General features: G+C 33.4%; 1 protein-coding gene across 1 annotated transcript in view; it reads right to left on the bottom strand.

The window, feature by feature from the left end:
• LOC116345271 (somatostatin receptor type 2-like) overlaps positions 1-25,138 on the bottom strand; it is an 82,793-nt gene that overhangs the window by 26,731 nt on the left and 30,924 nt on the right. Inside the window, exon 4 of the mRNA XM_031774505.1 lies at positions 825-863. The gene's annotated coding sequence lies outside the window, so the exon portion shown is untranslated. The remainder of the gene's footprint in view (positions 1-824; positions 864-25,138) is intronic.

A 25,138-nucleotide genomic window follows, 5' to 3' on the forward strand; every position in this document is an offset into this window, starting at 1 on the left:
ATGTGCATGCGTGGAAAATCGTACAACGGTCAGAATTGTAATTGTTCATGGCTATATATGATGCTATGCGCATTTTTATGGCTGCACATATGCCATTTATTCACACAACTATCGCTTTGGATGCTAAAATTATACCAACCTACTCTTTCTCTATCTCGTGCCTTTTACACTCCCGTCAGACTGTCTTTAAATATAAATGTTCGGCACCACAATTAATCGATGTGAATAATAGTTTTCGGAATTTGCGACGCCAATTAAGACATACTCATTACATACATGGCATATGCATAAAATACAGTATACTTTTTACGTCACACATGAATCGGTAAAATGGAAAACAACACTCGAAATGCATACATGAGAGGAAAGAAAACAGTCTAAATGTGGTCCGAATAACACAAATAATAGTATAACTAACTTGAAAGATGAATATTTTTGAAATTATGCTTTTCTTGTTAATCAGTGAGTTTCAAAAGTTTTTACTTCAACATTTGGTTTCTTTTCTCAAAAAATCAAGTAATAATCACATCGTGCTCAAATTCGGCATTGAAGTGAAGAAAAGAAAGCAAAAGATTCAACAGTGGATTCGTTTCACTTTAAAAAAAAGTTACTTTTTGATCTCAATCTGTTTGATGCTATGAACTAAATAACATTTCGTGAAAAATATTCTTTGAATCAATCGATTAACTTGAGTATTCTTCATGAACGAGAATATGTTTTGAATTCGTTCGACTTCACTTTGACCTCCAACCCTTTTTATTGGAGAAAATATATCGAAGTTGACTATTTTTTTACAACAATTCCGCTTATTAAATATTACTTACCGTATTTAGTTAACCAGTCATGTTTTTGCACAAGGAAATCTATAAAAAAATGCGATAAAATTAAAAACTTTAAATTTAGTTTAATCTATAATATTTGACAATACTAAAATTAAAATATTTATTTTAAAAACATAATTATATCTACTATCGCCGCCCACCAAATAAAATAAGATGTTCATGTGCATTCCGAACATTCAATTAGAAATTCTTTCGCTTAATCAATTTTCATTTGATAATTTTTTTCATTATTCAAATTGTTTGTATAAGACAGTGAATGAACTGGAAGTGGTCGATTGCATCGATGATAAATGATGCATTTCTCTATATTCATTGAATCGCTTGTGGCTATTGACTTTTCCAAGCAACAAGATTCCATTTGATTACATTTGATTAGATATCACATATAGATAAGATATATGAATGTCCAACAAATATATTCAACTTAAGTAACCCATTGATACTTTATATTCATTAGTCTGCAACGATGCTCGCCATTCAGTCTGTGTGACACGGTCTATTGCATTTATTCCAGATCCATAAACTATTTGCTGCAAATATTTGTTCATAAAATTCCAGAATCAATGGATTTGTGCGCGTATCGATAAATATGTGCGTTTTTTTGATTCAGCGAAATTCGATTGAGAACGGAAAAAAATGGATCAAATAGAAAAAAAAAACACACCATTTCGATAAAGTTGAACGGGACACGTCTGGGAATTGTTTTGTGTAAGAGACACATGACAAACGCTGGAAAAACTTTTCGACGTATTTTTTATGCGTCCAGCTGAAATGGCATTGTTGTCATTCATAGTGTTCTTACTTCTGTTTTTTTTTTCTTAATAATTCGCATAAAATTTGCTCAAAAAAAGAGCACACAAAAACAAGGACCGGTGGTCGTGCTACATCAAAATTGGCAAGAGTTGAATATGTTGGCGTTTCGCGTGCAAAGTGAATGACAGCATTTTATGCATTGCATAAATAATTTATGCGTGTCGTGCCGATTAGACTGAATAGATTATGTTTTTGAACTGCCATTTCGGTTTAATGGTGAAAATATTATTGATGAAAAAAAAAACGGCACACGGCCACACACAAAAGAAGCTTTTATGAAATATACCACACAAATTGTGTACTTAAAATTCTTTATTCGTCGTCATCATTTTGACCGAAAGTTCTTTCGATTGCATATCTCTTTTTTTTGTTGTTCAGTTCGCCTAAGCAATATCTTATAAAGTTCATTCTATTTATATAAAAATGGGAACGTCTTTGTCATACCGCAAATAAAATGGTTTATGATGGTGAATGTGTACATTTTTTTATACGTTATTTAATCCAATCTAATTTGTCACGTGATTTAGCTAAAAAAAATCGATTGTATCGCGCATTTTAAAAATGATGCGTTCATGTTTATTGATAGCCTTGAATAAAATAAATATATGGGAGTTTGAAAATAAAACTCAACACAATTTTACTCTCATTTGTTACGAAAACGACTGAAATATGAAACGACTAAACGGAAACATCTCTCTGCCCGAATTTCCGAACAGTAATGGCAGACAAAAAAGTCACCACGACAAGAATGAAATTGCATGAACAAAGGCAAAATAACATATACGCAGAGAAAAAAAATGCAAAGAAGGGGTCAATTTGTTTACGAAAATTGTGGGCAAAAGAGTTGCACGAAAAGAAGACAACAAACAAAAAAAAAACTCTTCGGTTTGCTCCATTGTACGAGAAATCGACTGCATCGGAAATTTATGTTTTTGTGTGAATGGCTGTAAAGCTTCAACGAATGCTGTTGTAGACGCCATGACGCTAAATGAAAAAGTTTTTCGTCCACATTCCCAATGCGCGTTTGTGGTTCGCTTTTACAACTTTTCGTTATTTTTTTTAACGCCTGCTTTATTTTCCCTATCTGACTTTCTCTCGCTTACGTGTAATTTTTTTCTCTCTTCTCAAAGATGTGACGCGAAAAAAAAACTCGAGAAAAAAACCATGAGATTTGTATTTGTACGATGAAGAAAAAATTACTTGCAAATATAATATCACGGAATCTGGCTTTGGTTGAGGCTACGCTTTTTGACTGAAACTTAAGTTCCCGGCTGAACTCAAAACATACTGTCATGAACTCTCTTCTTTTCATTCTCTTTCACATTACACAGTGTCATACACTCTATCTCTCTTCCTTTCATTCATTCTCTGTCTGCCTCTGTCTTTTTCTCTACGGCTAATACAATGGACTGACAGCATTACGGGCAGAAATTGGAATTGAATCGCTGAAACATGTTAACAAAGGTTCTGAAAATGAGCACAACAAAAATCGCATGGCAAGACCAATGAATAGATATGCGATGGGAAAGAAGAGAGACGACGACGACGACAACGACGACCTAAATGTTTGAAGAGAAAAAAGTGCAGAAAATAAAAAGAGAGAGAGAGAAAGCGAAGAGAGAAAAAGATAGAAAGACGTGACACGAAATTGAAACGAATACGCACAACAGATAAATTGATTGTTATTTATGGCAGGCAGTCCAATATAAAAGGCTGTGTTACGTTACGCAATTCCTAATAGATCCGAAAAATTTCTCGGTCTATAAAATTTCAATTACCATAAAATTATCGTTCGATCTGAAAATGTATATATAGCACATAAATTAAACAATGCCGTTTTACATAGACAGACAGAAAAAGATAGAGTATGGCCCAGCTTGATGAAACTTCTATCAAACTTTTTCCAAACTGCACATAAAACATACGCATACTCGATTCAAATGTTACGGACGATGATCCAAAACTCAAGCAATATGTGAACGAGAGACAATGAGAGCTGCTGATCAAAATGAAGCACAAAACTGTTTCGAGGCAAACAATGACGTTCAGTGGTTTTGATGCTTTTTTATTGGTTTCATTTTAATGCCAATTTTCCTCTAAAATGTTACTTATAACATGAATTTCAGTGTGCACAATTCGTATGTGTATTCATTCGTCGATCTCATCAACTCTTCTTGCTAAATTCATATTTCCCCTTTTCCTTTGTAATAACTTCCGATACTTTTGATGCTCACTTTGACGATTGAATTTAATGATGGGTTAAATTGTTTATTTTTCTGTAATATGCTTTAATGCCACCCAATGCGATTTGGTTATTTTGTTCAGAAAATCATTTGAATATGAGAAATGTTGGAATTTGAAATTTGTGTTGAAATTGCGTGCATGCGTGTGGCGGGAAAAGCCATATTTGTTTATAATTCCTTTGATGTTTTGATAGACTTTAAATTGCTCAATTTGAAAATTGACTAGGGATAAATATCAACAAATTTAATTTTTTACGAGATTTCACTATATTGAATAGATTTAGAAAAAAAAAGATTAATATCCAAGAATATGCTTCAATGTCGATATCCTTGGAAAATGATGTGCACGTTTTACTCTGTTATAGCACTCGAACCACCTGATTCTCAATCAATAAACATTTGCTTTTTGATCGTCAACATAAATTGAAACGAAGAGTGTAATATAAACAAACATCTCCATAACGCGGCATCCATACAACATTAAACGTGTAATTGTTTGTATAATTAGTGTTAATTTTGATACATTTGGTATATGATTGAATTACCTGAGGTGCATAGAACTTTTCAAATTCGATAATAAATTTCGTAATTACTCTATTTTTTCAAGGTTTCTCTTCTGGGAATCTGTTCTTATTTTAACGTATACATTACGAATCGCGAATGAAAATTAATCATTCAACCGACAAAGTCATACAATTTTAACTTTAGTCAAATGCTATGGTGACCATAAGTTCTCGGGAATCAAGTTTATTAACATCGCATCATCCTACATATCGATTGAATCGCATGACTGCATGTGGGTGTTTCAACATCGAATAATTGTAATATTTGATTGGTACTGATGAATTGTCGGCACGTGTTAATAAACTCTCTTCCTCGTCAACAACAACAAAAAGTTCGTTCGGGAGTCGCTTGTAGACGGAATCAAGATCGATTTTGAGCCGATGATATCGCATATTCGGTTATCAAAATAAAATTCAAAAACGAACCCGCTTGCTCACTTACTCATTAAATTAAATTAAGTAAATTCAGATCTGGCTCAAGGAATGTTTCAGCCATACGCAAAGCAGACAACAGACCGAAAATATCTTATTCACGGCATTTATGTCGGAGGATAAATAAGTCATAGTCAAATTATGACTTTATCAAATTATATTCTCAAGTTGTGTTTCGCTATAAAATCAATTCAATGTCGATGAAGTTTGCAGTTGATGAACGGCATTCGAAATCGACATAATAACAAAATTTACATTGGTATACTTTTAATCAAATTCCGGCGCTTCCATCGAAATCTTCGCCTTTTAGCAGAGAGGTGAAAAATGTTAAAAGTACTCTTGAAAGTCGTTGAACTTTTTTTGTTCTTCTTCCAACCTCTCGCATTTTAATGACAGAAGAAAAAAATCGACACGAGCCACCAACATCGCACAAAAATGAAGTTCAAGTGTCTGTCGGTTTCCCGTTTCCCGCTATAAAATTAAATCGGTCCACTTACAATGTAAATTAATCTAATGCCCGGTTTCACCGTCAACATTTGCCATGGCAACAGGGTGAGCCTTTGAAAAAGCACACTTCAATTTTGGTGTTCAGCTTTCGTTGTGAATGCATTATCTGTGAACACAAAACTCCAGGCAAGCAGAAGTAATCGACGAGAATCACTCCCGAAAAATTAACAGTAAATAAAAGCAAACAAAAAAAAAACAATAAATAACAAACTGCTGTTTTAATCTAAATTGACATTTTCAACGCTCTCTTAACCCATATCTTCAGAAGAAAAAAAAGAAGCAGAAAACATATCCACTTTAAAGTGAGAGTGCCGAACAGCTTTTCATGCGTTGTTGGCTAGAATACTATTTGCATTCAACTTAAAGGCCTACATAAAAAAATCATGAAATACAAATGACAAAAAATCCATTTGTAGATTAATAGTTGTTTGAATGATGATCACAGCACTTTTCTATATTTTGCTTTGTGGTTGTTAATACATTTTATTTATGGCTCTGTACTATTCTCTCACATCTTCGCATAAATATTATTTAAAGATCCATTATCCTGTATGTTGGTCCAATTTTTCACCATCGCAAGATTTGATTTACACACATGATGGGTACATTTTATTTATTTTATATTTTATGAGAGAATTTATTAAAACAATCCCATTGTAAATGGCGTCGAATACAAAATATAAAATCTTGTTGAATACATGACAATTCAATGGCTTGTTTAACTATGCGAACATCTGAAGCAATACCATTTGAAGCTCGGACATGACGTATTAAGAGCTTGGCTCTCGGTGCGTTTGGCCCAAGGCGTCATATATGCGATCGTTGGCTTACAACAATTTTACATGGAATCACACTTCCCCAATATTGACAAAAATGTAGTATTCAATAACAATAACAACAACAACAACAACAACAATGGATAAAAGGTTTACCTCATCAAAAGTTTTGTTGTTGTGACGTTTTTTTTCTCTTCTTCTTGTATCATTTTATAAATGCCAAACATTCCGACGTACCGAAAAAAAAACCAGAAATATGTTGTGACCACAACAAAAAGAAAATTTCCGGAGAAAAATCTTGTAAAATTCTTTTGAAAGCGTTTTGTTCGTATGGTTGGTAACAGCATCGATGTTTCTCTATTTTTCTTTGCCGTTCGTGAATAATTGACGAATGATTTCCGAACGAAAAAGGGAACGAAGAAAAAAAATGTTCAAGGTGATTGAGGCTAATCTGAAATTGCTCTTAGTCATTCTGACAAATGTACAAATGTTGGTGAGTAGATTTTTTGTTCGTTTGTCTTCTCATGTGCATAACAGAGGAGTCACGCGTCCCAAAGAAATGGAAAAACATTCGGGATAATAAAATTTTGGGGAAATTCAAAACGAAATGCGAATCCGGTATTTTAGCTAAGGAGATCGAAGGGAGAAATAAAAGGAGCTAAAGATTCAGTATGTAATTTCAATGAACTCGTACATGTTTCGATAATGCCCATTCACATCAAGGATTAAATATCAAGTTTCATTCGAGTAAAATAGAAGATGATTTCCGTTTTGTATTATCAGTGGCTGCTTCTTCTTTTTTTCTGCAACAACAGTAGCATTTATTGCTATTAATTCGCTGTTATCACAATTTAGAATGAGCCAAAATGATGGTGGATAAATGGTGTGCCGTACATTGTATGGGGTAATTTGAATGATGCTTATAAATGATTTTATGCCATTTGCAATCACAATAAAGAACTTTGATGAAAATGACTCGCGGCCACGTTAAATAATTCAAAAATGAGAAGAGATGAAACGAGAAGCAACACAATACTAAATGGTTAAATGTGTAAGAGTGTTTCTATGGAAAGTGGTTTTACAGTCGACTTTCGATCACTCACTGTCATTTTCGATATACAACCACTTCAAACGATCGAAAATTCAATTCATCGTGGAATTTTTTTTTTTTTTTTTTCGATTGAAAGCTATTGATTTTCAACGTCTCAGTGTTTTCGATGGAATCGTTGTTGAGCAAACAAGTGAATGAAAGAATGCGAAACGCTTTGTTTCGTTGTGCATTCTATATCCAATAGAACATACCACTAGAATTACTGAAACAACCAAATTGTTGAGTGTCGACTGTATGCCGCGTTGGATTGCAAACTTTTAACTTAATAAACTTATCATCATAGCCAAGGGGTCTTCAGGTAAAATATAAAATCGACGATTTCAATTCCGTCTATATTAAGTGATTTACGGTAGAATAAACGGATGTAACGAGAATGAATGCACACGCACCCGCGCTCTCTCTCTCTCACACCGTTTACACTTCGTTGAAAATTTTATTCTAAGAATGATAAATGATAATGAAAGTGATGATTGTGATGATGTGAATGCTCATAAAATGCGAACATCGTTCTCATTCTTGTTGTTAACCACATAAATCATGCGGCACATACCCAATACACTTGCAATACAATAAACGATAAATTGGAAATATAAACGTCTTGAAATTCGATGGAACATCACAAACATTGCATTCGATGGAAAATCACAAACATTGCATTTAATCATAATGCTGCAATTTTCAAGTGCTCTTCAATATTTCAAAGAAAACTTCATCTGTCACTACCACAATGCATTGTCGAGCAAAATTTAATCAAATATAATTTTATTGGCCGCACACCGACAATTGAAGTGGACAATTAAATTGTAATGCAAGTAAACAATAGAGCATACAAAAGCAGATAAGGAAGTCAACGAAACAGAGTACCAACTATATGAATTATTAGAGATATTTTGCTTAAACCTCATCTGGAATTGGTATCATTTATGAAATAATACACTCTCTCACTTGAATTAAATGACTTAATTCGAGAACTGAACATGAACGATGTGTCTTTCTAGAAATATAATGGCGCTGTCTATCTGGAAGATACTTTTTTTATTATTTATCTTTTATATTTATTTTGCACCATGAAAACCGCCAGAAAATTGCATCGCACGTCATATATAATATATAATAAAAATTACCCACTTCATTTTTACACATCGCATTGCTAATATGGTGATGACAATGACAAAGAAGCAACAGGAGAATTAATCGTCGTTTTAAATCGGCACAGTGAAACAAATGCGCCGTAACGATGAAATGCTACAACACACGAAAACACACACATCTATCTGTATATACGCGTGTGTGTGGGTATGCATGCGAAGAGGTTTATCTTGCTCCAAGTGAATCGAATTGAAAAATGTCAGCTCATTTGTAAGAATGACAAAGAATGTGCTTTTGATATAAATGCTTTTTTTCACTTTCTCTCTCTCTCTCTCTCTCTGAATCTCTCTAGCTAGTAATGTGTTGTGATATGTTTGCCATCGAATGGTAATTTTTTTCGGGTTTGTTGCCTGTTTCGGTTGATTTTATTTTACCATTTATTTCGATCCATTCAATCTTTTATGGCCGATTTCGCGGGAAAGTCAGAGAGAGAGAGAGAAAGAGAGAGAAAGAAAGTGATTTTTTTGTAAGTAGATTGATCCAGATTGATGATTTTTCATCGTATTCGAACAGCATGCGCACACCAAATGGTGATTGGCTACATCGACCATTCTAAAAAAATATATTGTCAATTACCATTCTTCTTTTGTGCCAAACATCAACGAACCAAAAAAAATACCGTTGAGCTAAAAATTGTTTCAGATTTCGTACAGCATCATCGAGTTTGAAAGTAATAAGAGATAACTTTGAAATTCGACACGCAGGTGCCGAAAATTGTCATATGAATTACCCATTCGAATGAAAATAATGGGCGACCATTCTTGAGGATAACGAATTGTGATACTTAGGATGTCGAATTTGAAATACTCATCATCATTATCTGTATATATAGATTTTCTGGTGTGCGCAAGCATCTTTAAAAAAGAATCTGTTTCACCAATGGGTCATTTTTTTTTCTACTTAAATTGACAAACACACGGTTTTTTTTTCCATTGGATTAATTTTGGAAAAATTCGAATGCAGTAAATATGCGCCAAAAGCCTCAAATGTTCACGCTCTCGAACGGTAAAACGTGTCCCCTTTTTTTAATGGCACCAAATTTGCTCTGCCGACTCATGAGAAATTCATGATTCTATTTCTATGATGCTGACAAAATCAAAGAGCATGAGAATGAAAAAATAAATTGGATTCATTTTAAATATCACATTTCGTTTAATGTGTGCACAGAGCCTGGGTTTGTTGGTGTCGTTTTTCTCTCTCATTTTCCGTGTCTATTTTAATTAATGAAAGCATCCAAAAATGGATGTCGTTGGTATTGAATGAAAATACCTGTCGAAATTCCGTGTATCTCATTTAAATCGAGTTCGGCTTAACTCCGTTTAATGATCGAGGATACATCGTTTCTTCAAAAATTGAAATGGGACCCATTTTAACTTTGAACAAATTATGTGAGTTTGATGTTTGCTTTTGACTATTTTTCACGGTGTTCGGGTTATTTAGCATATTATGCTAAACATTCAATGTGTGCTTCAGTTGGACAAACAGACCGGCGATTAATGTGCGGTAACATAAATCCACATATGTCAAAAGATTACTGAATGCATGAGCTTTTATAGAAACTGTCGAATCCGATGTTATCATATGACAGAAGAGGAAGATGGAAAGAGAAAGAGATCGGCCTGATGTTTATTATTAAAAAAAAAAATTCGGAGAAAAAACACATCTTCGATTATATTTTTTTGGCCATTTACCAAAGAATATCAATTCATTGCATGTTTACATATAAATAAATAATCACATGAATTGGCACATGTTGCGGTGTATCGCTAATTCGATGAACATGTTACAAACAAATCGATCGGTTGGAAGTTTGACACATATTCTACTTTTTTTCTTCTTTCGTTCAATAGTTTCATGTTGATGTGTATCGTCAAAACGATTTCCATTATGCATTGACATCGTCAGCAATACACCATCATTGTGTGTGTGTGTGTGTATGACTTTCGATTTGGAAACAAAATAATGCTGGTTAAATTCTGATATACGATACAGCGCATGCATCGAATGGTACTTTTTTTTCCGATTTCCTCACCGATTTATATCACATATTGTGTATTATACGTTCGTGGAAAAAAGTGGGGAAAAATAAAGAAAAAAACCACTTATTAATAGTTAATTCTATTTGTAGATAAATCAATGCATTTGATTAGGATGCCAATTCCCATTTGAATTAAACAGATTGTCACATCCATCTAAATTCCTGTTTGACATTGTATTGTTTGCATGAAATTACTTTTTGGAGTGAGAGAAAAAAAGGGCACATGTCCGATAATTCCATAGTGTGTCAATCATCATCGATGATTGATATATCGAAACTATGCAATTTTAGTTAAAATCAAATTATGACATAATTCACTAGCATTCACAATATTGCCATTGTTCGTTAGAATATTCTGCACGTACATATTGTTTATGCAAAATATAGTTGATTTCATTAAGCATAGAAATTGTAGTTTTCAACATTCAACATTCGATAGGACTTGAAAAACTCTCGAGAAGCTATTTTGATATTCTGCATAAGTGCTCATCATTTAATTTTTTCATTGATCGACCCGGTTTTTTGGAGGTCACTTTGAATATTTGAGTGAATTTCGATTCGGGTGGATTTTAGTTTTTCTCTCACTTTTTAGGTGGATAAAAGATGAAATAAATTAAGTAACACACACTGTTGATTTGATTGCTGACGGCCAAAGACTGGCGTGTATTTATTTATATATATATTTCAGTGCGATTTTCAATCAGTAGATAAATTACATTTTGAATGATAAGTTGATGAGTGTTATGTACTATATAAATAACATGTGTTTATACATTTCTATCTCTTAGCCCTTTTCTCACATATTAGAGAGACATGTAGACGTGCTTAATAAAATTAAAAATCAATAAAGCGTCAATCCAATTTTATAGTTAATTATATCTAATCTAATTGCCAGTTACTTAATATAAAAGTCCATAGAGTAGAAACCGCATGTGATGCGTACAAAATACTTCGATGTGGGATTTATTTGACTAATTTCTTTAGATTGCAGAGCCACTCTTCTTCAATTCAGTTTTCAACAGACAAACCCGAGTCAAAGTACCATATGAAAATAATTGAAAATTAAAAAGTCAAACAACACATCTGTAGTGAGTCAACAACATTTGCTCATTGAATACTGATTTAAATTTGCATAATTTTTTTATTTCAATATATGAAAATATATTCAATTTTCTACACCATCCCCGAATTAATGCGAAACGAAACGAATTGATAACAAATAACAACACAGAGAGTCGGATGCAATGTATTGAAAATCGTGACGAAAAAGAAATTGACAGAGAGAGAGAGAGAGAGAGAGAGAGAGAGAGAGATAGATGACAGCAAAAATGCATTTGATAAATCGAATCACGGAAAAAGTGTCAAATGTCATTTCAAATATAAACATAAAGTGGAACAAAAACATTTGTCATAGCATTGATATTTGTGGCATATCTGCATGACAACTACACGCACGCACAAACCATACTATGTATTCCATAGTTGGCATATTCTTTACCGCAACTTAATGCCAGTCAGATGGATCGAATGAAACAAGTGTGTTTCACGTTCTCCGTTCGAGTGGAAAATCTGTTAAAAAAAAAACAACAACAACAAATTGTACCGCTGACGAAGAAGAAGCCTGCATCATTGTCTCGACGAGAACGTGCTTTTTGTTTAGCTGTCATCACATCTGCCTGTGTGTTCTTGTAATGTGCTTGAATAAGCACATTAGTTATGGAATTCACGACCGGATCCTAATCAATTTCATAGTTTCCTGATATTAATCCCATTCATTTAAATTGATTTATGTACGTCATTAATCAGCGTATCGGTTTCCTCCCTCCTCTTTTCTATCTTTCTCTCTGTGTGTTGCCTCAGTCAGTCAATGAGGCTGCTGTCATTTGGCTCCTTCAACTTTGCTTAGTTTTAATATTGGAGTTGCTAACAGCTCTGAGTTGTATTGTCTATAGTTAGTCAGCCTTACCACAAACATATTGCTTTGTACATTTTATGAAAATTGTACCCCCGCAAAAATTCCAAATAATTTCCGGTCATTTTTGAACTGGATGATTTTTTTTTCTTTTCGTATTTGGGTCACATTTAAATGAATTTGAGTAAAGATAAGATCATTAATTTATCACATAAATTTCTAGCAAATTGATAGGCAATGATGATTTTCCACATAAAAATGCCAACATTTTTCGAGAGAGAGAGAGAGAGAGAGAGAGAAATAAAGAGAGAGAATCCATAACCCAGAAAATCACGTAATTATAAATCGGATCGTTTTGCGGATATTTGTTATTATTGTTATTCATCAACTAAATATAAATTTCCGACAGATTGAATCCCGTTTCAAAATTTGATTAAACAAAAAAATAAATGTGGTCGCATGGGAATGTGGACCGAAATATACCCATTCAATATTAGATTGATAGCTAATATGGTTTTAATAGCTTAATTCACATTGAACTTGATCCAATTTTAGGATGAATCGTATTTTCTGCACCGAATTATGTGGCAAAAGAAGAAACGAAGCTTGGCCGAACAAAAAAAGAGCGAAAGCAATATTATTGCCAATATACAATTTTGCCACAAAAACCAAGATTTGTACGAAGTTTAATATTACGTCATTTAAAGAAAGCAAAAAAAAAGAAAAACAAAGAGAATTCAAGTGGATCGAAAATGTCTATTCAATTTATCCAATGTTTGAGCACTTTGGCAAATATACGATTTAATATGTGTATGAAAGTGTATTTGTAGTGACTCGAATGATGTAAGAGACTGGAAACATATTTTATGGTATCAAAATCATGCACAAAAGCCTATCACTTACTGTTTACTCAACCAATATTGATTCATTTGATGGATTTTTTTTTTGCGAGTTGAATTTTTTTTCCACCAAATTCCACATCCAAACCGAATCATGGCAGATATATTGAGAATATATCAATTTTGAATGTATGTTGGATTGTTTTGAATAATGTCAAAATTGAATATGTATTATTGATGTAATTGAAACACGCCAATCAATGTTATTCGCTCATCTCGAAACACTCAAAATGGTAACAGACACACTGACAATATGAAATATACGAAATTTTCCATATTGTCACAAATTCATGCATGCATAAACCACATTCAAAATGTTGAATATTTATTATTCGAATGAAATGGTTAATTGACCAAAGAAATAAACACATTTGTAGGTATGGTGATGGCACGTGAGAAAATGGTTAAGAAGTGGTTTACCGCAATTTCGAAGAGAAAAGAATGAAAACAAAATATATGCATTGGAGAGTAAATACAATAGCATCGCATAATATGAAAACAGTTCGTTTGTTTGATGTCGTTGTCACCGAGAGTGAATTTATATGTGTATTTTATTTAATATGAAACGCACACACATATATAACCTTGCAATGTTCACTTTTGTTTGTTAAACCGTGTGCATGGTAAGTGTACGAAAGAGAATTGTGAAATTGACGCATAAACAACTAAGTCTTCACATAAAACATGCCAGTGAAACGGTCCATTCAAACATACTGAAAAATAGAAGAGAGCGATGGATAGATAGAGATGGGGCAGTAATCGAGATAGGAACTGCAATAGCAGACACATACATACACATTATGGTTGACATTGTTGTTCAAATTCACAGTTGTGTGACAGTAGCACGTCAATCTTGTCTAATCACCAGGATTCATGTGAATGGTGTCTGTCGAGAAAATAAGTTACTTGAAAATTTCAGGCTTTTGTCAGTCCCAAATAAACATGAAAATTTCGCTCAATTTCAATATTCGTGAATGTCCATTATGTTTTCCCGTGTTAGACTTTTGTCTCGTTAAACGAATGCCAAATGCCATACGACAATATTCAAGCAGAATCAAATGAACAACACAACAACAATCGATGATTTATGGAAAACAAGCGCCCCGGAATTTCAAGTACACAAGAATAACAATTTCACATTCCATTCAAACTGCCAGCGAATTTACTACAATATTGTTTGTTGTATGCAATGCTCATCTTTAAGACCAAAAACTACTTACTGTTCTTAAGCAAATGACAAGAAATATATGTGTGTTGTGTGCATGTGCGTCTATGTATGGGTTTGGTTTGTTGGTCGATTCACTTAAAACCATGTAATTTATTTGGAGCATAAGTTGTCAGGGCTTAGCTGTTTTCGGTTAGCTTAAATGTTACTTTTATCGTGTGCAAATGGCTAATCCATTTCGTTTATTTAATTTATTCCAAGCGAAATGAAAATACGTTCACAATACACAATTCTCTGCTTTCTCATCGGCTTAGATGAGAAAATTAATGAAGAAGAAGATGTAAAATATCAAAGAAAAAAAAAGAGTTGCGTTCATCACCAAATGCAACCCACTATATACCGTTAAATACTCTATTTGGACGTTGGCTTGCTTAAGTAACAATTTTCAACTCCGTCCACATTCACAACATATACCGCGTATTTATAGCATTAATTGAGCTTTTCTACTAGGCAATAAATGTCTTCTAAGAGAATATCCCATTCTCTGCCATTCCATGCTATGCCATATGTATATATGTGTGTGATACAACGAAAATGTGTTTATTATATTTGTGTTATGATTTGATTATCGAATTGAGCATATGGCTAGTAACACGCAATTTATCTGTTCTGATATCATTTATTTAAAGACACTTGTTGGGTTTTGATGTTGAACGAACTTTGGACCAACACTCACACATGCCAACACAATTTCATCGAATCTATTTTCAGCATGAATTTTTCGGCTAATAGACTTTTATTAGAACACCATCGTTTTCAATAAATGATCACGAAATATTTTTGCGCCTCTAGAGTATGAACACTGGCATTTATAACATGGATAACCATGGATATATTGAATTGGTTCTTGTGGAAAATGCTGAGACCAATTAAACTACACTTCAAGTTGCTTCAAGTTGCTTCAAGTTGGATGAACGAAGTAATTTTTGGCTAAGAGGCCAATAACGTTTATTACATGCATCATCATTTCATCATTACGATTTTCAATTAAAACTCCCGCGCACATAGCGCTCACACCACACCATGCACAATACATACACATAAATGCTAAATTTATGACATGAAATTGGATATGGCGATGGTTGAAACAATTATATGAAAATGTAATTGAACAAAAAAATTTACGTCAAAAGCGATCACAAGCCAACCAACGAATTTTCCGAGAAAAAGTTGAAATAATCATATTGAAAGTTGAGATTTTGTCACGTGTGCTACTGTAACAAAATCGCTTTTCCTACCATGTAATTTCCGTATACAATTTTCGTGGTGGTTGAAACTTTTTCTGTCCCCATATACGCACACATTTCCTAATAATGGTGTTAGAGAGAGAGAGAGAGAGAGAGAGAGAGAGAGAGAGAGAGAAGAAGAAGAAAAAATGTGTGTCATCACATCATCGGTAAGTTAGGGATATTTATTTTGTTGCCATTAACAGCTTGTCGGCAATAAATTTTCTTTGTTTATCATCGTCATCATCATCGGAATGCGTACAAAATTCCAATTTTTTCTTTTTCTTCTTTCTCGTCAAATTTCTAGTCGCATCGACAGCGCAACGCATCAAAAATACGGAAAATGTGACGAGAAAGCATAAAATTACGCTTCAAAGTTTATTGAACTTCAAGTTGGTATGTCACATGACTACAGATTATATTTGCAAACCACTTTTTTCCATTCTTCTTTTTCTTTCGTTCGATCACGTTTGCATCCAATATTTTTTTATACGTTATCTCATCAAAGGTTTCGTGATAAATTAACATAGTGTTCAGGTACATTTTTAGGAGATGGCAAACAAGGTTCACACGAGGTCTATCTTAATGTATTATCTGATATGAGATCAAATTTCAATTGTAAAAAAAATCTCAATTAATTGACCTTTTTGCATTTTCGTTTATAAAACAAAAAATAATAATGAAAGAGAATCAAAGAAAATCGAGTGCTATTTTATTCAGACAATTTTCAAAAACTTGACCGTTCAGCAACAGTAGTGGCAAATGTTCCGCAATTAACTGAGTCAAATGTTACTACTTCTTTGATTGACATAATGAAATTTATCGTTTGAAACAAATGAATTTATTGTATGCGGTTTTTAGTATCGAGCGCACATAATATTTTATTGTTATCCAAAACGTTATTCTCTAGTGACGTTGAATGTGTCCAAAATGTATAAGCTTCAGAGCAATAGATTTATATCGATGAAAACGGTTCGAGCAAAATTCGGTTGAATTTCTTCGAATTGAAAAAAAAAACGATTACTCACGAGGCTTAAAACAATGTTTGAATGCGATCAGAGGAAACGGGCTCTGATTGGCATTCATCCATTAGCTCAAAAGTGTTTAGCCTTTTAGCAGAACAAAAATGGGAAAAAACTGAAAAGAAAATGCAAGAAAACGAAGAGGAGGATAGAGTTTAGATAAAGAGATACGCTTTTATTGAAAACAACTGATGCTTTTTATGCGATTCAAACGTACGGCATTGCGTATGTTGTATTTATTTTTATTTTACGATGGATTGGCGAAAATATCTAATTCATGTCAGTCGCTTTCAATCATGTAAGCATGACTCCTTGAAAAACAAATACAATTAAATCTCGGCTTTTTGACTCACAATTACTCGTTCAAGAGCCAAAACACCGAACTCGTTAAGATTCTGTGTGAACCGTATTCGAAATATACGAAGTCAGCATTCTTGAAATCAACATTGTAAAAAAAATACCGCTCACTTTGTGTGTATGTTACGAAGTGCCTATAAAAATTCGTCGACATCTCGGCCAAAAGTATTTTGATTTTGTTTCACAAATTTGGCAAATAAAAACCAAAACTGCTTTGAATGAAAATAAAATGACTGCAGTTTGATTACGATCATTTATAACTTTTACCATAAACAACTTTGGCCCAACCGTCTGAATCAGAAGCAACGATCTACTGCATTGACTCATGCTTAGAATATGTTTGTTGTTTTTCTCATTTTATTTTTTTTCCAGATCGGACAAATTCAGCTGCCTTCAGACCGAAATACACTTCAATCTGTGCATTTAAACTCATTAATGTTTTTTTTTTTCTTCTTTTTTTGCTCTGCAGGCACAAGATTAAAAGTGAATAATGTCGGACATAGTAGTAGATAGAAAGTGTAGTCGATTGCAAATGCAAGAAGCGGCTTAAAAAAAATATGAATGAATAATGTTTTGAAAGTGGGAGAAAGAAGAGTGACGATGAATATGAAAAGCCATAAGTGCCAATTAGGTTGGAAAAAATGGATTTCTTTTCAAGATTGTGCGACGTAAATAATTTTTCATGTGGAAATTGTGATGGACATGAAAAAGTCAACCGAATCGACAATAAGACGGAAAGTTGAAGAAGAAAAAAGGTGGTGCACACGTTGTGCGCACTGAGCCGATTCAAGCTAATTATTGCAGTGTTATAAAAGGGATAAAATGTTGAATTACATACTCAAAAATAAACCGAACCGAAATATACCAACATACTAAATGTAATTGGCACTCCTCGTACTTCACACAATGTCGACTGACTTCTCTCTTTTCGTTTGTTCATTCAGACATTTTCATTCATTCATTCAATTTCGTTTTTCTTCTATCATCCACCACTTTGAGTTTGCCCATTTTCATTTTCATAGTTATTATATAATGTCAGTTAATAGCCCAGCCTTTTACGAGGAGTTCAAGCAAATAATCGCTATTCAAAAAATGTGTTGAAAAATTCTTTTTGCTCTTGTGTCTTTATTTGAAAATCTTTTTCTCTGTCTATCTCCTTTTCTCTCTCTCCAGTTTTTCTTGCTTCTTTCATCGCAACCGATTTTCCGGTGATAAAAAGGAGAGAAAGAAACAAGAAAAAAGTCCTTCAGCTCATAAACTTTCAATGGTTTTGCTTTATCAACAAATAATACAAAAAATAACTAAATGAGATATATCGGATGAAGCAAGTGTAAGAGGAAATCATGGAAAAATGAACTCAATATAGCTCTCAAGTATTTGCATTCTCAATTTAATGCCTTTTTTCATTGAATTAATTCATGTGGCACGTATCCAAAACAAGCGATGAAATTGATCGGCGTTGTTCCACTTTTTTTCTGTTCTATTTGCTCAATCAAATTTTATGATTTTGAGCTTTACCCGTGTTCTCCTATGCCGCATCAATCCGCTTACAAACCAAACCGCTGGCTTTGTCCTTTTTCGATTTCTACTGAAAATCGTTCGGTTCGGCTAACAAAATTCCATTAAAATCTGTCGCCACCAAGTAACTTAACTCTCTGTGTAAGTAAATGACAATTGTGCGTCATTTACAGATAAGTAAAAAAGCACATACACTCCCGAATGCGCGATCAAACATGAAATTATTTTAATGTAATATACGTATATTTGATCCTTTATCTACGTGCATCGGCATATCCATTAAAATGCTTAATAAAATGTAATGAGAAAAAAAAACACGAACACACACACACAAGCTATATAGTCAATTGGTTGTTGGCCGCGATCCACATGCATACACCATCATACGCATTCACTTCCCAAATTAGATTGGAGACAATGAAAACAGCTAGAAAGAATATAAACACAAAACATTAACTCCATTACGGGCCAATAAAAAATGTGTGTAAAACAATGTATGAGACGCGCGATGTGCGATGCGTGAGCGATCTGGCAACAGCAGTGAGTACGTACATTGGTAGAAGACAAGTGAGAAAAAAAGCAAACTTTATTATCGCGCAGTATTAAATGCAACTTACCACAGTTGTCCCAATCAAACGAAGTGAATAAAAATTGCAAAAGATATACGAAAAAATCATTTTAAATTGTAATGATTGGCGACGTCATTTGCTAACAATTCATAGTCTTAAGACGTACTGTGACAAACAATTAAAGATTCACGTGGTAAATCGTCAAGTTGATATTTTCCGTTTTATTTTCAAATGTCACAAATTTTGATGACGACAGATACGTGGTCGATTTGGATTTCAAATTGACATTTGCCAACGCCAATTCGTGCTTTTGATATATCTGCCATTGAGACGATTCATTAATGACTTATTTCAGTACTCATACTTTTATCTATCTCTATCTTGCCTCCTCTGTTCACCCACACACTACTTTTATTTAATTTCTTTGACAAGCAATGCAAGATTAATATATTTCAAATGTTGAAGAAATAGCAACGAAAGTGAACATAAGGACAGAGAGAGAGAGGAAAGGGGAGGGGGCTTGAAAGAGAAAAAGAAATCAAACGTAGACGAAGGATATTTCGATATTATCATCAACTGTAAGAGAATGAGAAAACTGACTCAGTGAAGTTAATTAGAAGCGCTTCAAGATTAATTGTATGTGAAGATACATGCACACATCTAATATTTAGTTTAATCAATATACATTATATATACTTTTGTTGTATGTTACCATTCCATACAGGGTGGCACATATAATCGGGTTTTCCAGGCGGTGGGAATTTCGAAAAACCCTTTTGGGGGTATGTTAGGGGTAAAAAATAGAAAATTTCTATCGGAGCAGAATTTTGAATTTTTCCCCAATTTTTCAAAAGTTCATCGGATCAAAAAATAATGTACTACAAAGTTGTTCAGAATCACGAGAGAGGTGAATGAGAAAAATATCAATTCTTAAGTTTTTTTGCATGCTGATTCCAAATTTTGGGGTTTCAGGTTAAAAAAATCATATTTTGGGGGGTTTTGACCCCCCCGACCTCTTAAGGGGGACTTGGAGGGCAGGGATCCTAAAAAAAATTCTCGTCATTCTGAACATTCAAAATTCTGCTCCGATAAAAATTCCCACCCCCCTGGAAAACCCGATTATCTGCGCCACCCTGTATATGTGTTTAATGCATAGTGGGGAATTAGTTGGAAAATAAGTTGGGTAAAATCTTTGACAACTACCACCTGAGTGCGTGCAATTACCACATGAATAAAGTAATTAATTTGGAATCAACTACGGTTATTACTTTTCTTCGATTTCACTTTTGAGTAAAACTTTATCTCTTTTTTCACCGAATTGCGTTGAGTTTGTTCGTCTTTTCTTCTCCGGTGTAAATTCACACGATTATTAAAATTCATTTTAAATTTTCAACTTAATTTGTTTATTTTCTTCACACTTTGCGTTGGTGCAATCGTTTCAGATCAAAGGTTTCGGGCTAAATACATAGATCAAGGATTTTTTTTTTTTGGATGACATTCCCTCCGGACCAGTGAATTAAAAACTTTTAATGATAACTTAGTCGCTACGAACGAATTTATAAACTTGAAGAAAAATTGCCGGCGGAATGGTTTTCACATTTGAAAAGCTTTTGTTGTTGGATTCGTTAAAAAGCGCAACGAAACATCAATTTTAATGACTATATATGAAATATGTCGACATTGAAATTTTTTTGACGATAAATCCATTCTTTGACGCCATCACATCTGTACGCACCTGATTAAACTAACAAAATGCCAAGAAATTCGAAGATGTCGAACCGTCGTCTATCTTTTTTTTTTTGCTTTGTTTTTGTTCATATAAACCCACGCAGCATTCTGTATGAAAAAAAATTCCAAACACAAATACTTTTGTCGAACGACCGACACAACTGATGTGCAACGCATATGTTTGGTGTAATTGCGCGAGTAAAAAGTTTTACGGTATTTTATTTTGTTCAGAATGGACGTCAATTTGAACATATTCCATGGGTGAGTGATGAATATTCGGCTCCAGAACCTTTTTCAGGCCATAGGCTTGTCAATCTAATTGAAAATAGAGAAAAGCTTCGAAGAGCTGATGTGATTCATTATTGCAGGGCAAAAACAATGCGCTCTTTTGACTATTTCGAAAATGATTTAAAGATAGGCTTGTTTGACGAAAAAGTTCTGCAAAACATACGACAACGTTGACTATCTCCCATTGCTATGGAAAGAGAGTGTAGACGGGCAAAACAAAAATTCTGTCTCCTGCTTACACTTTACCAAGACTAATTGAATGTTTTCAACATAATAACAAAACATAAACGAAATACACCATCCCATTGGATGAACATTCGTTTGTTATTACCAAAGTCCCTAATGCCATTCTATTACTCGGCTATTGGATGAGCTGATAAAATAATAGATATATTATATATATAAAGATCGGCGCTTATGTTGCTTTTTTGTTATTCTCATTTTCTCTTATTGAACTTTATTATCAATTTTTCTCAATCGGATTTCTATGCTAAGCGAAAAGCGTACAGTGTACAAGTCAATAACGGAACTGAATTCTATTGGAGTTACTGCAGAAGCAGCAGTAGCATCAACGCCTGATTGAATTCATTTCAAAACTTATTCTTCAATAATTCGGTTTGTTCTTTGAAGTTTTCACAGACGAAAGCGTAAATATAGACTTAGACACACTTCTACACCAATTTTTCATCGAATAAGTTGTACTGTGTGCAAATTGATAACAAAAAAGAGTTGTGTGAAATACACGATTAAAACATACACCTTTCATATACATTTTAAACTCACAACATTTTATTTGCTTCGTACACGTACACAATCAATTTATTCAATTTTGTATGATGCCTCAATTCTGTCATCTAAACGATTTGTGTTTAATAGAATTTTGTAATTAAGACGCAATATTAAATAGACGCACGACGCGTCACCACAAAAGTTACGACGATAATTCTCATCAATTGAACGAAAAGTTTAAAATAGAAAATTGTAAAGCAGTTCAAGTGTGAGGGAAAGGGAAAAAAACCGCCATCACCATCACACCGACACGACACATAACAAATTCACTAATTGTTTTGGTCGTTCGTCGCTCGATTGACATGCCAAAATAATTAAATGAAAACCCTGACGACAGCAACAACAACGAAACAAAAAATGGGAAGCATACTAACGATTCAAACCTTACATGATTGTGTACTTGTCAATGTTCGTAACAATGGCATTTCAACCACATAAATTCAGTTGAAGAGGCGCGAAACAATATTTCAATTATTGTGAAAGGCACACGCGTACAGACGATGATAATGATGACGATGATGAACTGCTAATGATAAAGGGCTCCGATCCGAATCTAATTATTTTTCGACTTTTTTTCATTCAAGGTCTCGTTATGTGTTTCTTTTTTTAAATCGCGGCACAGATTTATTATAAGTCTAGTATACATTAATTTATGTAAACCGTGCTCTTTCTAGAATGAAACACTTTCTTTTTTTTTTGTATCGAAACTTTGGGGTTTACCATAGAAACGATGCCAATTGATAATTTAAAACTTTATTTTTTAATGAAGTCGAAAAATGCTGCATTATTTTCCCTATTAGACGAAAGAAAATTGTACATAAATATAAATTCCGTACTTATTCTGAAGTGTAAAATGTCGAAAACGATTAGATGACAATTTTCCCATAAATTTGGATGTTCTGCTGGATATATACTGCTATGTACAATGAATGTAATATTTCTTCAATTTCTGTCTACGTAAAATACTTTAAGCTGTTAGGTAAATTGAATGGAATCACGTGAGAACCGGCTTATTCATCTAAAATATTAATCGAACAAATTTCGGTGGCAATTATGACCAGTTCGTTCGTTTATTCGTAAAAAGACGAATGTACGTAGCGTTCGTTCGCAATACTACCAAAAAATATTCTACTTTAAATGTCACTAATAAAATTAAATCATTTTCAAAGGAGTTTCCTACAGACGACATTATCTTAGAACTTGCACTGAAACGAAGTACTAAACCACAAGTTTTTACGTGGCTCCGTGATTTTACGCGGCTCCTTTTCCTACGAACAACGAACGAACGAACTCAATACAATTCAACGAACGAATGTTTGTTCATTGACATCTCTGACTATGATGTTGCGTAAACTTTTTTGCGAAAACTGCGACTCATTTTATGTTTGTCTCGAAGACGCAAAATGTGACAGTAATCATTATCGAATTTGGGATCATCAAGGATTTATGTTAAATGCATTGACATGGCTTAGTGAACCTGATTGGGTCTTTGCCATAGAGTCTAACACCAAAAAATGTTTTGTTTCTTTTATATTTCATTAAAAATTTCATGTGTATCTCAAAATGCCGTTTAACTTCAGAAGCTATGATTGCAAGAAAAAACAGTAAATAAATCATTAAAACTCAAAAAGTTAACCAATTTCAACCAAAATATAATATTAAAAAAGATATATAAATAAATAAATACTACCAAAATGAGATAAGTTTCGACTTGTCTCATTCTCAAAATATTTACATCCATTTTTTGTTCGTAAACATGTTTATTTTTTTTTTTTTTTTTTTGCTTTATTCTCAAATATTCCTCATTTCAGTTTAATACTATTATATCTAAAGTGTAGTACTCTTTTTATGAAACTGTCAAATGTTCATTACATCTGCTGTGGCAGAATTCGAGATTTTCATCAAATTTGCTTTTTTATAAGTGATGCGTCTACTATATAGTCATTCATAGTAAAATGAATTTAAATCTATTTCTGCTTCGATCTCTCGTTATTTTATGGCCAAGTGTTCGTTCTTTAACATGTTTTGCTTATTCAACTTCGAGATTACCATGTCTATCAAATGAAAAAAAAAATATGGAAACAACAAACATGTCTATGTTCGTATGTTGATGCGTTGCACGGTGCAATTGCGTATCAAGGTATTTTTCCCATCGATTTTCTGTTTGTGTTGTTTTCTTTTGTGTGGATGCGATTAAATCGAATACTCGTAAAAACAAATATAACACATCGTTCGTCGAATCGACTTCATCATCTGGAAAATGATTCATGATCTGTGTCTGTGTGTATGGTGTGAATGGTATAGCGGTAGCATGAAATGATTTGTAGTTTTACAATGGTAAATTAGCTTGTATCTGCTCGAATCGGATATCAGAATATTGTTGTTGTCAACAAACATTCAGTTGTGCTCGTACGTAATGCCTGCAAATGAATTTAATCAAGAAAAATGGTGCAAAGCCGCATCGTAAAATTGTTGTCGTTTCATCGCAAAACTGAATGGATTCATTAATAATTTAGATTTTCATCATATTTTATTATTTATTACAAAAACGAATATATCATAAACACATATTCCGACTTAATTAAATGTTGTGGTTTGTCGTATTTGTGTTACAAAATGAATTATGTACATAGCATATTTCAAAATTGTACTTGCATTGTATGTTTTGATAAGAGTTTTGTGTCGACCACCACATAGAACAAACTTCAAACAAATCGGAAAAACTAAAATAACAAAATAAGATGAGCTGGTGGTTGAATGCGAAGTGGTCACAGCCCGATTCAGTTACAACGGAAACGACAAACTTTTACCACTGAGAGCAATGAACACGTGTTAATTATAATAATTATTGTAATTAATGCATAATTGCTTGAATTGAAACTATGCACATATTATCCCAGGTAATATTACTGAATGCAAATGAACAGTATCTCTATGCTAACTTGAACTGTTACATTGAACTTCCTTGACGGGTTGAATACAAAGAGCACGGATTAAAATCATCAGCTCTGACGCTCAGTCGCTCATGATACCGCGATGTTTCAATGCACCGAATGAATTGCACGCAAAACTAAAATGTACATCTTTGCCGCTTGTCATACGATACAACTATCTTATAAATGTGAACCAAA

Source organism: Contarinia nasturtii, unplaced genomic scaffold, assembly GCF_009176525.2.
Source record: "Contarinia nasturtii isolate CC-2019 unplaced genomic scaffold, AAFC_CNas_1.1 Cnas_scaffold_1240, whole genome shotgun sequence".
NCBI classification, from domain to species: domain Eukaryota; kingdom Metazoa; phylum Arthropoda; class Insecta; order Diptera; family Cecidomyiidae; genus Contarinia; species Contarinia nasturtii.